This window comes from Octodon degus, unplaced genomic scaffold (assembly GCF_000260255.1).
Source record: "Octodon degus isolate 3935 unplaced genomic scaffold, OctDeg1.0 scaffold00063, whole genome shotgun sequence".
Taxonomy (NCBI): Eukaryota; Metazoa; Chordata; class Mammalia; order Rodentia; family Octodontidae; genus Octodon; species Octodon degus.
In genome coordinates, this window is record NW_004524639.1 from 13,084,394 (window position 1) to 13,097,539 (window position 13,146).

Sequence of the window (13,146 nt, forward strand, 5' to 3'; positions counted from 1 at the left end):
ATAAATCTCTTTTCATTATTCACGTCACTGTCCTTTTCAATATTTTTATGTTAACTGATAATGTAGGAAAATTGTCTCATTTTATGTTTTTTACTTATTTTATTATTGATGAAAGTAAATCTATCTTCATATTTTAATTGTCATTTATGTTTTTTTATGTATTTTCTACTCTCATTGTGCATTTATTTTATTGGATTGTTTTAAGTTTATATAATACCTTTATATGTTTTATTAGCATATTCTTCACTTTCTCATTTATTCAAAAAATTGAATAACTTTGAACAGATGGATTATTTTAATATAGTCTCTTGAATCAATCTTTCCTTTTGTAATTGCTTATTTTTATGAGTCATATTAAAAATCTTCTTACGTTCCTAGCTGACAAATATATAAGCATATTCAACCATATTTTTATGTATTTAGTAATATTTGGTTAAATATTTTGTTACCTGTGCAAATTTTTATTTAAATATAAAATAATGTTTATATAAATTTAAATGACACATAAATTTCTCTGTCTTGATAAATTTCCTGGCCAAAACACAATGTTTTAATTACAATTCAAAAAACCAAATAAATGCACATTTAATGTGTGATAGTTTCTCCTTCTTTCTTTATTTATCTGTGTTTAGTACAGGTTCTACAAGGTCTCACTACACAGATTGGACTCATAGTGATCCTCCTGTTTTTACCCTCCCAAGAGCTGGGATTACAGGCATGCACCATCACGTCCAGTCTCAGTCTCAGTCTCAGTGGGCCCAGAGGGCAGGACTGAAACAGCACTCTGGCTCCTTTTTCTTTTACAAATTGTTCCATTCCATGTGATTTCTGCCTATTATATTTGTTACTTGAGAAGAAGCTTAAACATATATCTCACATTTCTCAATGTAGTAGCCATAAACCAATCATGGGACGAAATACCTGATATCTGATATTTAAGGAAAAAGATATATTTTGGCTCACAGTTTGGTTTTAGAATACTGAGTTGTTAACTGTCTTTAAGACCTAATAAAAATGCTTTCGTCATGGCATTCAAGAAACTGAAAGCAAGAAGAGCCAGAAACAGAGAAATACATCTTCCAGGTCATTAACCCAGTAACCCAATGACTCAATCCAGGCCTCAACTGCTAAAAGCATAGTTAGCTATGAATTCTTCATGGATCAATGCACTGATGAGTATAACACACCAGGATCAAGACACCCATATGAAAACATCTGCCTCTGAACACATCACACATTTTAGTTCAAAACCATAACAGTTCAAGAAATTCAATGGACTTTAAATATTTTAGAATTATTTCATTGATATAAAGTGTATCTATAATTCATAACTACACAATATATATTCACATTAATATCATACTTCTTTAATGTCTATACATAAAAGTCTACTATGTTTATTATAAGCAATATAAAATTCATGATAGACCCAATATCTCATGATTACTAGTTTATTACCAGAATATAGAAGACTGGTTATCATACAAGCTTATTAAATATTTGTAATTGAATTAAACTGGCTCTTAAAGTATTTTATACTTTGATGTTATCACTTTTTCTTGTGTTATTCTTATTATTTGTATTATCCATATTTAGTATAGCTTCTGAAGAAGAATTACTAGCCTACTTACTATATATGCTTACTTGTTAGATTATGGTGCCCAGTTATTTAGTCAAAGACAGGGCTAAGTATTACGTAATTATTTCTTAGAGGTAAATACTTTTAGATCAGTCTCCACTCACACTCTGAGAGGGTTTCATCTAATCAGTGAAGGTATTAAGAGCAAGAACTAAGATTTCTAAGAGCAGGAATTCACCTAGAACCTCCTTGATTTTTAGCTCGATATTGTGTCTTGTATACTTTGGAATCAATGCCAGAATTTCCACTCTTTCTTTCTTTCTTTCTTTCTTTCTTTCTTTCTTTCTTTCTTTCTTTCTTTCTTTTTCTTTCTTTCTTTCTTTCTTTCTCTCTTTTTTTGTATTTTAAGGAAGGGTCTACAGGGTGTTCAGGGTCTTGCTACTAGATTGAACTCAGTGATTTGCCGGTTTACAGTCTCCCAAGAGCTGGGATTACAGGTGCAGACCACCATGCCCAATCTCACTCTCCATCTCAGTGTGCCCCAGGTGGCGGGGATGATAAGGCAGGCCCTGGGATCCAACCCCTAACCCCTGCACCTGCTTGCAGGCACTGTAATCCACTGAGCTATTTGGCCGACCCTAAACTTCCACTTTTCCTTGAATTCTATACTGTGAACTAGGCCACACCAATCATGTAGGTTAATTCATTAAAATCTCCATCTCTCTTTTTCTTTCTCTTTCTCTTGTCTCTTCTTCCTTGTCTTTCTCGTCTTCCTCTTCTTCTCCTTCTCCTCCTCTCCTCTTCCTTCTTCTTCTAATGTATGTGGTTGCTGTAGGTCTCACTAAGCAGGCTCAGACTAATGGTGATCCTCCTGCTTTCAGCCTCCCCAGCCCTGGAATTACAGACATGGGCCACTATGCCCAGACTCTGTAACCAGCTCAGCCTGCCCTGGGAGCGGGGCTGGCACAACATGTGGTGCTGGGAATAGAACCATGGTCCCTGTACTTACCTAAGCAGGAAATTTAGTCTGCTAAGTAATCTCCTTGGCACTCTTCTCCCTTTCTTTATACAGTCCATCCTCCCTCTTTCTCTATGCACAGTTTTTCCACAAGCATATTGATTTGGTACAATTTTGTGCTTTGCAATTGTAATAATTTTTAGTAATGTTTTATTATATCATACTATTTTCATCATATTGAGTTTACCTGTTCAATTAAACTATGTTTCTGCATGAATACATTTATTTATTTTGTTAGTTAATTAGTTAGTTGTTATTTTGTGGCCAGCTCAGCCCACCTTGGGGGCATGTGGTGCCGGGCATCGAACTGTGGTCCCTGCATTTGCCTAAGCTTGTCTAAGCAGGCACTTTAGGCCAGTGAGATATCATGCCTGCCCGTATACATTTATTTCAAATTTGATACATCCATTAAGATATATGGAATTGACTCTATCTAAATTAATTTGACTGGGGCTGGAGAGATGGCTCAGTGGTCTAAAGCACCTACTTAGAACAAGCTTAGCAAAGCACAGCGACCGCGGTTCGATCCCCCAGCACCACATGCCAGCCAGCCCTGCCCCCTGGTGGGCTGAGCTGGCCTCTCTCTCTCTCTCTCTCTCTCTCTCTCTCTCTCTCTCTCTCAAATAAATAAATAAAAAATTAAAAAAAAATAAATTAATTAATTTGACTGCCACTACTATTGCCCTCCACTTTGTTCTATTCATTCTCACCCCTATGCCACCTAAGAAGTTACCTATAAACTGTCTCAAAATAGTCGAAGTATTTTGTTTTGAAATTTATAAATTTGATATCAGTTCAGAGTATTCCTAGGAGGGAGGAATGTTTAAGTCAAAGAGTTTATTAGCTGTATAACTATCGATACACTATAACGAACAGTGCATTCAACATAGTTTAAGAGGTAGAATAGGATTTAACAACTTAGAAATACAGAAAATGAGGAAATTGGGTTACTAGAGGAGAATCAGGATGTTGATAAGAAAATAAATTTCAAATTGATGAAAAGAGGACTTCTTCTTTTCCGGTGGGAACCATGGAGGCTATAAACAAGAACAAAAAGAAGGTTCCTGCTGTGCCAGAAACCCTTAAGAAAAAGTGAAGACATTTTATAGAGTTGAAGACAAAGTGCTTGAGAAAGAAGCTTGCGCAGAAGATGCTACACAAGTCAAGGAGGAAGCTCATCTATGAAAAAGCCAGGCACTATCATAAGGAGTATACACAGATGTACAGAATGGAGATCCAAATGGCTAGGATGGAGAGAAAGGCTGGCAACTTCTATGTCCCTGCAGACCCCAAACTGGCATTTGTCATCCGGATCAAGGGTATCAATGGTGGAGCCCAAAGGTCCACAAAGTGTTGCACCTTCTTCGCCTTTGCCAAATCTTCATTGTTACCTTCCTTAAGCTCAACAAGACTTCAATTAACATGCTGAGAATTGTGGAGCTGTATATTGCATGGGGGCACCCAAACCTGAAATCAGTAAATGAACTAATATAACAGCATGGCTAAAGGCAAAATCAATAAGAAGAGAATTGCCTTGACAGATAATTCATTGGTTACTCGATCTCTTGGTAAATACAGAGTCATCTGCATGGAGGATCTGATTCATGAGATCTATACTTTTGGAAAAATGCTTCAAAGAGGCAAATAGCTTCCTGTGGCCATTCAAGTTATCATCTCCATGAGGTAGAATGAAGAAAAAGACCACCCATTTTGTGGAAAGTGGAGATACTGGAAATAGGGAAGACCAGATCAGCAGGCTTATTACAAGGCTGAATTAAGGTATCTACCATGGTGTTTTTATGATTTGATCAGTTAATAAAGTATCTTTTAGTAAAAATTAATGAAAAAATTCATTATATATATTACATATTATAAATAAATATATAAATAATATATATTATATGTTAACTGATGAGTTTCTAATTCATACAAAAATTTGTGTTTAAGATATGGACTTATCAAAATAAATCTTGGGTTCTGGAAATAAATCAAATGAAACAGAAAATTAGGAAGAAAGAAAAAAGAAAAAAGGAACTACCCAGACAGCCATGGTATGGCTGAAATTTTCAGGAACACTAACATACAGAAAAGATAAAGAAGGAAAGTAACTGCTGGAAGAGAATGCGAATATAATCAACAAGTAGAGAGAGACATCAAGTAATAGTGATGTCATTCAATCCAAAGGTAGAAAGTAATTCAGGGACTCCTAGCATGGGATGCATTGTAATTTTAAGTGATTTATAAGTATGACTCTGATGTAGAACGTGAAAGATACACCACTACAAACATTATTAACCCCACAGCTTTGAAAATATCTCTTTGCAAAGTTAGATTCATGTGGATTGGGTGTTATGTTCTTTGTGTCTCTCCAATTCTTACATATCATGCTTATTCTTCATGCATAGAAGTTGATTAAAATAGGAAATAGTCTACAAAAAATATGCAGCAATGAACATCATAATAGACTCTCTTTTAGTCATGGGATTTTTTTACAAGTTTTGCAAGTGTTTTCTGGAAGAAGACAATAATAGAACAATAATACATTACATCTACAGTAGTCTTATTTCACTGCTTAATGAGTTTTGCTATATTTTTCCATGTCTTAAAATTCACCTAATATTCTTTGCTGTTGTCACAAACACGAGTTATGATCAATCTTTGATGTTGTTCCATATTCTAAATATTATGCTCACTAAAATTGTGTGAAGGTAAAACCATTGTTTTCAAAATTATTATTTTAGTCTTTACTCTATTGTTATGAAGTTGTATGCATACTACAGACATAATGGAGAAAACCTTGTCAATGTAATTTCTCTCCTCTCATTTACCATCTTGATATTTTCCAGATCTGATTTACTCCTCATTTTCACCTTGTTTTATACATCACTGGGATACTGTAATCTTCATAGAGGAAATAAAAGAATTATATATTTTTAAGATGCTTTAATTTACAGGTTTTTGTATACAAAGTACTTGTTGACAGGGCTGCTAAAAACAGTAAAATATTTAATGGCTGCAGTTTGCTTTCATCTAAATTATAATTGTTAATTTAAGTGTTAAAAGATAAAAACACACACCTGAAATCTTTGCAATAATAGCATCTGATGTAAAGAAATAACTACAGAAAGGTATAGAGTAAATCAGGTCAGAAATACTTTCTGAAGTAAAAAAAGAAATGATAACTATAACCAAAGAAGCACTAAGTGCTTCTAAAGAAGACAGTGATAAAAAATAGAGGAGAATAGAAAAATTATGGAATCCTTGAATGAGCAAAATAAAAGAAATAGAATGCATGAAGCAGATTCAAAGCGATATACAGGAAATTAAAACCTCAATTAAAAGCTGCCAAAGCCATTGAATGAAAGTGAAAATAGACTTTCAGACATTAAAGACACCATTGCTGCTAGTAAAAAAGAGAAGATCTCTTAAAAATATGCTACAGGAAAAAATATTTCAATATCAATAAAATAATGCAAAGAAGAACAACATAAGACTAATAGGCACCAATGGAAATGGAGGAGTCAATACAAATGATATAAAAGAATATGGGCAGAAGTAATAGCAGAAAACTTCCCAAATATGGGGAAACATTCTAACATTCAGGTAACAGAAGTATATAAAAGTCCAAATAACATCAACCCAATTAAAACCACATCCAGACATACAGTAATCAAGACCCAGGAACTTCAGCACAGGAACAGTATACTAAAGCCGTTAGAGCAAAGAAACAGATCACATTTAAAAGAAAACCTATCAGAATAAAGGCAGTTTTCCCTTCACAAACCATCAAGTCAAGAAGAGCATGGAGCAAAGTACTCCAAGTCTTGTAAGAAAACAAATTCCATCCCAGAATGATATACCATGCAAAACTCTCTTTCAAATATAATGGAGAAATGAAATACTTCCATGACAAAGAGCAACCTAAGAATTTCCTGATGACAAAGCCAACCCTACACAGACGACTAAAAGATATTCTAGAGAAGGAGCAAAATGACCACAACTCCATGAATGAGAATAGAAAGAACCTACCAAATAGGGTAAACAGTTAAACACAGGAGAAAAGGGGTATACAACAGCAATCTTTCAATTATTCTTCTGTATATAGCAGCAAAATATTTCCATAAGCATATTCTACAAATGGACTTTTCTTGCACCCTATGGGTCATGATTCTATCTGGGTCTACAGGGTGGATATCAAGGAAATCACCGTAGCTCAGTCCCACAAGTGACACCTGGCCACCATTAAGCATCATGGACAGTGTCTATGTCCACCACATACTAGAAATTTGTGAGATATCCTATACCCGAACTATTAGAATTGCTGGTCATATATTTGCCATTCCAGTATTTCTTTATGGTTTATTCTTAGTAATTTTCACTACCATGAAAACATTTTCTTAGTTGATATTTTTGTATATATTAACCTAATCAAATGCTGTGTAAGTAGTCTGAATTGATCACAGATTCATATGTATGATACACTACATTCTGTCCTTTTGGTTGGACTCACAATTTATTTTAATTTTAAAATATTATTTTGAAATATTTAATTTATTTTTGAATTAATAATTAATTTTCCGAATATTGTTTAATTTTATTTTTTTATGATTTATCCTGTTTCTTTGATTTACAATCTACTTAGAAGACATGGTATGATAATTTCTCCTAGCACTGTAAACTTTAAAAATTGTATTTCCAATTTCTACTGACTTTTTATTAGTTCTTCCTTGTCTTTCACACACACACACACACACACACACACACACACATATGTTAGTTTGTTTGTTTTTGCCTAACAGGGGATTGAACTCAGGCCCTTGCACTTGCCATGCAAGCACTTATTCTACTGAGCTATCTCCCCTGCCCCCCCCAAGCACAATGGCCTGAGTTCAATCCCTGGTTCCCCCCCCCCAAAATAAAAGATAAATACTGCTTTGTGGAAATCTTCAATGACCTTTTAAATATTTTACATAATCCTGAATATCTACCATTTGAGAGCTCTCTATTTTTTATCCAGGATCATGCAGCTACTTCTCTTGCCTTCTGGATTATGGTATTTGCTATTTTCTATATGCTACCTCTGGAGGCATTAGATATTTCGAGTTTGTACAAGTGGAAAATATTTTAATTTTAGTTCTCAAAGATATGTTTGCTAAGAATAAAATTAAATGACAGATTTTTTTTTATTTTTTCCATAATTTTATTGAGAAACAAATAGAAATGAGACAGTTTCAAACCAAATTGGTAGGACAGTTTCAATAACTAACACATTGCATACATTCCTCCCAGTGTTTAATTGCTGTACAAGATGTGGACTTGATATCCTATTTACAAACACCATTAGAACTAATCACTGTATTCATTAAGAGAATGTAACTATATATCTATTCTAACCACTTTGAATGCACAGATACAAAATGGACATTCATCTGTATCCCCTTTTCTTTTGATAAGTTCTGTTATTTGAATATTATAGGTGTGTTAACTCAGAAAAATATTCTAAAAGTGTCCAGTAGCCCAAAATAGTGTTGGGTCTTCCGCTTCACTGGCAATGTCAGAAATTGTTGACCTGAGGAGGACAGATGTTTTATTTCACTCCTTTGAATAAATGTCTCCTTTCTTACCCACTTGTTCATTTTTTTTTTTGAATGTGGAATAAGATGTTATTTAGTTTTGTTATTCCATAGCTAATATTTTTTCTATGTATATGCTCTAATTATTTTTTTCTTTACAATTAGTTTTGCAGTATTTCAATTTTGTGTATCTTGGTATGATTTTATTCAAATTTCTTGTGCAAAAGGTATATTTTTCTTGGAAATGTAGTATAAATTCAACTAAATTCAGAAATTGTAAATCTTCATATATTTATTGCTTACCTCTTCCTACTTTGATGATTCTAATTATATGAATATAAGTTTCTTGATTTTTGCACAGAAAGAATTATTATATGACTGATATGTAGACTCTTCATGTCAATTTTAGACAATTTTTATTATTATATTCACTTAAGTTTGCAAATAATTTTTTAAAAACTTGTAACTATTATTAATCTCATGTTATGTATTCACTTCAGAAATATTTTTCTAAAATTCACTCTGTCTACATCTTATATCTTTCGCATTTCAATATTTGTCTACAATTTTTAATTTGCTATATAATTATTATTGATTTTCAACAAAGTTAATAGCAAGAAAAAAGAATTTAAATAGGAAGATGATCATTATATGATATAGTCATTGTATTATATAATCATTTATTTACTCACAAAAGCAGATGGGTATGGGAAAAGTGGTGAGTTCAAGTTTATACAGTCATATTAAGACTTTAAATTTAATGAAATATTTCAAAAGGTAGATATGGAAGTGAAGTGAAGCTGGAATTCATTTTTCAATATAAATTATGGGAGGTATATTAGGACAGATTAATATATATGATATATATTTAAGCCTTTAATATAAATTAGATTTTCTAGGTAGCTTATGTACCATAGTCAAGATGGTACATAACACAAATTTATATTTCTAAGCTGTTATTTAGCAATTCAGTCTAAATTAGTTAATACTCTTCAGTGTTCATTATGTGAATGTTAGGCATTAAATTATAATAATATTTCATCTTTAGAATAATCATGAAACAAGGGCTAAGGGATTTGGGGATTTTACCAAATAACATATATAATAAGTGGTAGAATCAGGAATTAATTCATAGCCATTATATATTTTCCAAATATTTGTACCACAACAAAGCACAATTCCAAGAATTTGGAATACAGAAATGAAAAGTACAAAAGATATTGCTTTCCTAGAGGCTTGCTTCCTAGTGGTGAAAGCAAGAGCAGCATCAGCTGAGACTAAGTCAGCAGAAAATAAAACACAAAAAGCCTTGCAGCTGTAATAAGTAGTTGAGATTTTAGTCTAAGAAAAGTAGGAAAACATTGAAGAATTTCAATATTGAGAGTCATATCATCTAATTTATAATTAGAAACAACAATTTGTCTGCTCTCAATAGTTAGATTGGAGAAAGATAAAGATACAATAAACAGCAAGACCAAAACTATGTTATTACAATAGTTCTATCAAGAGCAGTGTGGTTTACTGCAGTATTGTAGCAGATGAAAAGGAGACAGGATCAGTAGAGACACCACAAAAGTCACTAATCAATGTGAAGAAAAACAAGAAGGAGAGATCAAAATAATTCGTAGATTTGTTGTTCTGAGCAGCTGTTAGCACACTAGTTATTTTTTATCAAAATAGGAAATATTGAGCAAGGGACAGTTTGAAGAGTAAGGAATTTTTTTTTTAGTAGTAGTTGATTTTTAAATGTATCTAAGTCTTCTAAATGAAAATCACAATTAGAAATTTGTGTCTGAAGTTCAAGCATAAGTTTCAGATCATAGTTTTGGATTTAGAAGCTCTAAACTTATAAATGCCACTAAACTCTCATAAGCAAATTTCCTTACAAATACATAAGAATTTTAAGACAAGAAGAAAAGAGGGAAACGAAGTTCTAGTTATTCTCTGTCAAGATACTTCAGGGTTTTAAAACAGGATATGTAAGGAAAAGATAGTAAAGGAAACTCTAGATGATTAACTAGTGGGACAACAATGTTCCACAGCCCTTCTCATCCTCTTAGAATATTCCTCTTTATTGGCAATAGTGACAATATCAATCCCAGTTCTTTCTTCATCAAACAGGCAAATGTTTGACTTTAAATATGGAAAGAAGAAGAAAAACCAGAAATATGAATATTAGTGCAGGTGAGCTTTAGAATGGGTTGTGGAAAAATCATATAGTTGTCCTGGAATAGAATTAATATTCTCAGTGAAACTTACATGACATAGTATGCTAAAGGTGAAGTGCAATGTGAGAGAATCAAAATGTGATAAAGCAGAAATGATCGAAGAAGTAGGGTGAAAACCAAGAAAACATAATTGTACAGAAACTGGGTAAAAACAGTTTTAAAGAAGCGAAAGTATTATATTGTGTCAAATTTCTGCTAGAAATTAAACAATATTTTTGGCATTAGTGTTACTTCTTCTTTTAAAATAGAGTCAGAGTGATAAAGATAGAACACATAGTGCAGTAGTCTGAAGAAGAGTCCAAGGTAAAGACATTGAAACAGTAATTACAGACTCATAAAGATCAGGTAAGGAGAAGGAGAATGGAAAATAAAAAGGCAGGGATATTTATTTGATATAGTGATTACTTAAATTTTATAGAAAGGAAGAGTCAACGAAAAATCTACAGTGCAAATTTCCACACCATTTTGAGGAGCTAAGATCTTAAAACATATCAGTCAAAAGTAGGGATCCACAGACCTTGGCAAACCGCATAATATACAGGTAGAGACAGAAAGGAAGATCTGACATAGAAGGCAACAACTGAAACACTTTACTTACAAAAAGAAGTAAAGTGTAAAAAAAAAAAAAAAGCCAACGTCAGCAAATTCTTGCTGATAGCTGTTTTATAATGGAATAATGCGCAAACCCTTTTACACCACAGAAAAAGACCCCGTTCCCTGCTCATGGTAGGAGCAGATATGCAGGTGAGACTGGCCAGTTTCCTTACAGTGCACATAAATAAGCACTAAGTATAGTTCAGTGAAAATATACAACAAGGAAAAATTTTTCCTAAATAAGGAAGACTCGGGGCCAAATAATATTTTCAAACCTAACACCCGTATGAGAGGATAATAATTAAAAAAAGCAGCAGGTTGTTTAATGATTGTTTCCGCAACAATGACGTCATTAAAATAAAAGGTGCTTGATCATGTGAATATATGCTGAGGGGAGGTATCCAGTGAAGAATAAGGAATTAAAGTAAAAAAGAAAGGATAATTGATGGAGGCAAATCTTAAGGGAAATTACTAAGGTTGAGGTTAAGAATACAGGAAAGAATGATTGTAAATTTTACAATGTGATTATAGACTTTTCTCTGCACATTTATAGGAGAAGGTTGACCTTCTGATATTTCCTGAGGTTCCTCACTGATTAGAGCCATAACACATTTTGTATGCTTCAAAGGTATTCATTAATATTTCAGTATACCTGAATGTTTTTTATTATTATTAGGTTAGCTTCTGCAAAATTATTTAAGTAGCTGCTTATTCCCCCAAAATTATGCATAAAGACATATATGTGACCATTATCTTCAAATCTCTCCTTTAATTAGTATTTCTTTCTTATTTCCTATTTATATTATGAGGAATTTTAAATATTAATAGATCGACTTTGATTTAACCTACAGCAAAAATAAATGGTATTCTGGGACAAAACATGACTTCAATTTCGCTGGCTATATCATTTCTGAATACCTCATTAGTAATTTAAGTCATGCAGAAAAGGTTAAAATGTACTAAAAGTGACATCTTAAATGGAAGTCACTGTGTCTTTGATTCACCCTGGCAGTAAAGCACAATCATTCTGTGAAGCGAAATGAGTCAGGAAGAATTGTCAGAGCTGGTAGTTGAGTTAAATTAGCATGAGGTCCTCTGAAAGGAAGAAACCTGAGAAAAAGAGGATCTGGATAAATATAGTCACATCAGTTCTCTGGAGAAAGATGAATTGGAATGTAAAGGGTATTGCAATGTTGAATTTTACACCTTGAAATCACATAACTGTAAAATCACTTCTTGAAATAGTATACTAAAGACTGACCCTACAAATGAAAATTATAACAAAGATTTGAAAAGCTTGCTTCTTCTATTCCTGACATACCTTCTCTGCCTAGGTGCCTTGATTCACAACACATGTTCCCAAAAAGAATAGCAGAATACCTGATAATGTGTGAAAAACACCATTTTTTAAGTTTAAAAAGAAACAATTGATTTTACTGGCATAATTTAGCATTTGTCCTTTAGATTTTGTGACATGTCAACTTCATTGAATTAAGAAACATTTAGCAGAGGCAGCATCTGGGTATGTCTCACTGATTTATGGGGAGACATGTTCTTGGTATTAATATATTGTCCTCCACCCATTCCACCTTATGCTGCTTTCCTACTGTGCTTCCCAGTTACCGTGAACTAAGCAGCTTTGTTCCACCTTACCCTTCCAGCGTGATGTTTCTGCCTTGAAGCCACAAGATTACAGACTGAATCCCCCCAACTATGAACCCAAGTCTCTTCTTTAAATTACAGATGTCCAGTTATGGAAAAGCTGACTAATGAAGACTTTCACAATGATATGAGATTGAGATTTCACACATGGAAGAACAGGATATGTGCCTCCAAAACATTTTCAGTCGTCTTTCAGAAAAACATATTTTCAGGGCTGGCAAGATAGCTCAGTGGACTAAAGTACCTGCTCAGGCAAGTTTAGACAGGTGCATGGACTGGGGTTCAATTGGTGGCACCACATGCCATGCCAGCCCTGCTTCTAGGGCAGGCTGAGCGGCCAACAGAGTCCAGGCTCAATGGCACATACCTGTAGTCCCAGTGCTCGGGAGGTTGAAAGCAGAAGGATCACCAAGAGTCCAAGCTGCATAGTAAGACCCTGTGACAACAAATACATTAAAAAAGGGAAAGAAGAAAGAAAGAAAGAAAGAAAGA